Source organism: Palaemon carinicauda, chromosome 16 (assembly GCF_036898095.1).
Source record: "Palaemon carinicauda isolate YSFRI2023 chromosome 16, ASM3689809v2, whole genome shotgun sequence".
Classification (NCBI taxonomy): Eukaryota; Metazoa; Arthropoda; class Malacostraca; order Decapoda; family Palaemonidae; genus Palaemon; species Palaemon carinicauda.
The window spans coordinates 9,981,997-9,988,369 of NC_090740.1; positions in this window are offsets into that span (position 1 = coordinate 9,981,997).

The window sequence follows — 6,373 nt, forward strand, 5'->3', positions numbered from 1 at the left end:
TCAGAAGTTCGTTAAATGACCAAGCATTGATAAAAGACATAAAAAAGTTTGTGAAAAATAAAAGACGAACGCATTTATTGGCTCACTCAATGTGAAGATTGTTAACCAGTTCTTGCTAAGCATCCCTCACCAATCCCAGTACTCATCTGAATCAGGGGATCATAATCATCTTCATGAAACTCTTTGGAACTCTAAAGTGATGGGAATATGTAGTGATTGGAACACCCTTAAAGAGGCTTTTTTTTCTCCTTTTTTTTTTTTAGTTCTTTAACTAAGCAACACAGGAAATCTTCAGCAATAGAAATTGAATTGCAGTAATTTGAATAATAATAAATATAATCTACAACCTTAATTAAAAAATAAGGATGCTAAAAATCCCTGATGACTAACAGGGAAGTAACCCAATGAGGAAAGTGTATAAGAAATTTCAAAAATAATAATTGAAAAGAATACCAGGGAAATATCTATAGGTATAGACATGAACTACTGAATACAAAATGATAGGTTAAACATCATGAGTAAAAGGCATACAAATGAAGGTTTTAATGTTTGGCTTTTTAAAATAACATGCTTATTAGTTATTTTTGCCCTTTTTGAAAAAAATATTATCCTAGTTCAAGTCACGTTTAAAAAGAAAAATGTTATGAGATCATTTCAAACAATTTGCTAAGAATTCTTGTTTAGACTTTAAATATGTTTTTAAAAAAATACCAAAATACTACATTGGTTTTGTTATTTCATTTCGTCTGTAGGGGTGTGGTATTGGTTTAAGGGATTATTAACAAATAACCGGGAATTGGTTATATTCAGGAAAAATAGAATGTCAATACCAATACTATCTTTGGAAGAGGAAAATTTTTGCAGTAATATCTTAAATGTATAAAATATTGCCTAAAGCTTCAATAAATTACCACACTAGGAAAATTATATCATGCATGAAAGCAAGGGCTAGACGCCTAGGCTAGGAAGCCTAGCATAAGTGAGGATCGGTTACCTAAATCGCCGAAACCACGATACTATCGGCATAATATAAAATTTACGAGCAATGAAGGCTAAATAGCTAGATTTATTGAAGCGAAATATACCGGGAAGGTCATTCTGGCTGACTAAATGATACATGCATAGCGAACGCCAGCGTCCATGACGCCTCAGGTTAGGCAACAGCTCTTCTTACGTTAATTAAACCTTGAATTGAGGAAAAAACTTGCAAGAGCTTACATTTATACAAAATGAAGATAATACTCAACTTTCCAGAGGCAGATGAGGCTGGAGAAAGCATCATAGCAGAAAATAATCCAAAAAATAGCGTGAGAGCACTGGGAAACACCGAGTAAGGTTTGCTACGAAAAAAGGAATAACAAGATGGCGCCCAGATGATTCGTCATGCAGGTACTCGACAGTAGGAGTAGAGCGAACCTTAATAATGGCTCTCTTCCAATTCTTGCCACTTTCCCCTCTCGAAGCGTAAACGCTATTAGAGGTGTAGATAGCTATGTGGCGTGTCAAGAATACGTCATCTGATATTATGCGATATCCCTAAAGGCGAAAGCCAGAGATATTCGCGCCAGGAGTTAGAATTATGGATACCTTAAGTAAAATTCTCTGGGATATATCACTGTAGTTAAATATAACCTCAGAAGCTACTATAAAGGAACTTCCAGTAGGACGACATGGCTACCTCACCCAAAAATAGATTTTTCGCTTCGCTCAAAATCTGTTTTATATATATATATATATATATATATATATATATATATATATATATATATATATATATATATATATATATACATATGTACAGTATATATATGTGTGTATATATATATATATATATATATATATATATATATATATACATATATATATATATATATATATATATATATATATATATATATATATATATATATATATATATATATATGTGTGTGTGTGTGTGTGTGTGTGTATATATATATGTATGTATATATATATATATATATATATATATATATATATATATATATATACACTGTATATATATGGTTATATTATTCAATGATAAAGGGGAATTTGTAAGAAAATAGTCGTAAGCCTTTAGGAAAGTTTTGATTTCCATTAAAAAAGGGAAAAAACCCTGAATTGGGGAAGGGAAAAAAGTGATGTAACTTGTTTGTTCAGTTGTCTTGTTTTGGGTTATGGATTAATATTTGTATTGTCTATGGATTTGCTATGAAAAATAACAGTAGCCAGTATATGAACATGTTTTATTGAAAAGGAAATTTTAATAACAGTTTTAAACGAAATATAGGTTTTCACGGAATATATATTTGTTAGCATCAAAGAAGTATTTAGGATTTGTGATAGATTTTTTTTTTATAAACAATTTTTGTATAATATGATAAATACTATGTACTTAATGTATATAATTCTATTTCATATTTCCTTAGTAAAAGGGAAACTTCAATCAAAAGTAAATTTTCTAGTTTTCTACAGTACACATTGAACCCCCCCCCCAAAAAAAAAAAAATTATATCTCGAATTATCAGAAAACCTAAAGATATGAAATTTATTCTTAAAAAAAATTTGGAGACACGTAGAGATGAAAAGTACATGAAATCGTAGCATCATAAAAGTAAATTTTGGTAAAATGGAGATAATAGTATCTACAATTGAGGAAGGGAATAGAAAATTTTCACACAAGAGACATAGATTTAAAAATAATAAGTTTTCATGAAATTGAGATCAAGGAAGGATTTGAAGCCTAAGCTGAAGCAGGATAAAAGAAGTTTAAGGGAATTGAAGGGTTGTGACAAACGAATCCCAAATAATCTTAAAATCTAGGTATAAAGTAATTTATCAGACTAGTGATGAATTATTGCTTTAGGAAGCAAAGAGGAGCAAAAGGAAAAACGGTAAATTGGCTTTTGGGTTTCCTTTGCTTGGGAGGCTGACACAAGAAGAAATTAGAAGTGAGTTGGTAAAGTTTACTGACTTCCAGAGACAGTCATAACTGAAGTGGAATGAATATGTAATAAGGATGTATGAAGGACATTGAGTTAAGAGGACTTAGGTAAAGTCTTTTGGGAAGGGAGTTTCTAGGTGTATGAATATATGAGATGATAAAAATGGCTTGAAAGTAAACGAAAGTTCCATAGAGATAGTTAGAAAATATACATAAAGGTACCAGTGCGGATGAAGAAGAACAAAAGAGAGAGAGAGAGAGAGAGAGAGAGAGAGAGAGAGAGAGAGAGAGAGAGAGAGAGAGAGAGAGAGAGAGAGAGAGAGAGATGCCTGTAGAGTTTAATTCCATTTTGCTCAAGGGATCTGCGTAATTCCATTAGCTTTTAATGAAAAGAACTTTGGTCCCTAAAGGAATACTTTTTGGGGGACGGATCGTAAAACACTCGGAAATGGGAGGCTTTTGAAATCATTCAAATTACATTTTTTATTTATTTAACGTGACTAAGAAAATTACAAAAAAGCATAAAAGATTCAATCCTATACATTCTAGTAGAAATTATCTGATGGGGAAAGCAAATGTTTAATGGGAGAATTTATATATATATATATATATATATATATATATATATATATATATATATATATATATATATATATATATATATATATGGTTACAGATTATTTCATATTTATTAATTGTTATTTACAATAGATTAAACCAAGCAGAATACCAGTATGTTTTTGTCTGGATGTTTTTTTCTCTCAATTCTAATACTATGTATATTTAAATGTATATCCCTTTGAAACGAACGCCTTATCCTTTTAATTATACAGATAATATAGCATATCGCTTCAAGACAAACATATTTTTCTCATATTTGATATTAATATTTTCCTCGTTTTCCGATCATAATGACGGTAAGAAAATACGATTTGAGTTCCTGTTGTTTCGATATTGAATTGTACAAAGAAACAAACTGTTGTCCAGAGCCGAGAGCAAAGGTGGTACCATAAGCTTTCACTGAAATCCTATTAGAGAAAAAGATGTGGCAAAGCAGCTGCCAGGCAACACCGATAGAAATATAATGCATTCTCTTGTTTTGCATTATCCAATAACTGTACAAAACGCAGTAAAGGGTTTTGTTGGTGGGACACAATCAGATTTCCCAGACTTTTATACAGGGAAGAATCAAGTAGTAAGTAAAGAATTTATGATATCGAAAAGAACACTTATTTTATCCATCTGTTGATTTCTCTTTGATACTTTACGAATATAAATTAGCATATATCTTTGACTTTATTCCTGCTGTAATAATGCGACGGATTTATATGGGATATAATTTTTTTTTTATTATAAATTTATACTTGCTGATAAATAGAAATAAGCTTTAAAATGACGGGTTTCACATCATCCATATAATCATCATAATTTTGTTGATGATGATGATGATAATTATAGGTTAAAAGCTATAACCATAGTTGGAAAAGCAAAATGCTATAAAGCTAAGGTCCCGAACATGGAAAAATAGCCCAATCACGAAAGGAAACAAGGAAATAAATAAACTATAAGAGAATCAATAATCCTTCAATTAAACATTTAAAAACAATAACATTAATAAACTAGATCTTTCATATATAAACTAAAGGAACTTTAAAAAAACAAGAGGAAAATAAATAAAGAGAACGGCGTTCCCAAGTTTACCCTTTAAGCAAAAGAACTGATTGAAACCGAGTAAAATCTCTCAGGGATATATATCTTCATATCTTCTTGGTATTCTGATAACTTAGAAATCTCTTTTTTAATGTTGTTTGAGGCTGTGCTGCCAAGTTACTCTCAGAGGCCAAGTATATTATGGCATATCACTATTTCTAGTAATAAGTCTGCACGGTGAACTTACAGAGGACAGTCTCTTCTAGCAGATGACGAGGATTAGCCTTGCATAGAATATCTATAAAATATTTATTTCTATGTACCAGTACTAATCCAGAGTTCCTGGACTATCTAGGATTAACCTGGCGTCAATGACCTTAAATATCAGAATGCCAGAAAACATCAAATCAATCTAGGATTAACCTTTTCAGCAGTAGAATCGTGAATATCCAGTATGTCCAATTAGCTAAAGGATGAAGAAGAATATTATTAAAAAATCATTCCTCCATGTGAAATGTCATTTAATTGATTTCCTTTGGCAATCAAGGACAGAGTTAACGCAAGTTTTATAATGTCAGTGTATTCACACCATTTATGATAAGATTATCTTCACCAAAAGGTCGGTATTTATCCTTCTCATCAAAATAATTATTTTTTGTCGTAGGTCTCAGTAGAGGGGACAGGTTTAGTAGATATTTCAAAGTATCAAATTACTGTAAGTCTATTAACAGTACCTTAATTAGGGACTATTATTTTAATACTCACCGAAGTTTTAAAACAACTTTTTTTCTATTATATTTCCAATCGTTTTAACGCATGCGCAGTCCGTTGTTTATTGATGCTCTGATCATTACTGTTTGTGATTTTCTGTAGAAACTTAGAAATCCCACATTTTCGTAAATATATCAAAGAGCTTCGGAACGTTTTTCTTACAGACAGAAAAACTGAATACACCAAATGGAATATTCTAATATCACCATATAGTAAAAGGATTTTAGGGTTTGATAAAACTTTGAAGACTTTATTATACTGTAGTTGCTGTTTTTAATCCTTACATGATTATAGGGGAACAAATCCACAATAATACCTTTTTTGTGAAATGTATTAAAAATTCATATACAATAAAGAGCTTTCAAGAACCTAATCAGTATTTTTGAATCAAGAAAAAGTATTAAAATTGATTACAAAATTAAAGAGAACCTAATAAGTACTTTTGAACAAGGAAAAAGTATTATAACTGGTTACAAAGTTCAATTATGAATGCAAAATAAAGTTTATCTTTAATAAGGAGCAAGCCACAGGTTTCCTTAGAACATTCAGGTGGTCCCGTTTCCTCCTGAATCGTGAAATTCATACCACTGAATTTCCCATGTTCTGCGAATTGGTGTCTGAGCAGCCTTCAACAGGAGTTGCTGTATGCGAATGTATTATCTAAACTGGAATAGTTTTGAGAGGCAATCGCAGCATCAGATGCAGATAGAGAAGTATTATTAGTGTCAGGGGAAATAGTTTTATGAAATTCTTCATGATGTGTTTCGACATTAAATCAATAATATAGAATATCTTTTTAGGATCAGTTCATATTCCCCTGTATTGAATGTACGATATTTATAGCAGTATCTTCAACAAGTCTCCTATCTGTAACTTTAATTATACAGAGAATCTTGGAATCATTCATATTTGTGTAGTGGTCTTTTTTTACATCTGTGATTCAATAATACATCATTTTCCATATCTAAATAATAAGTCTTTCTGTCTTCACTTCTTATTATAGGAAGC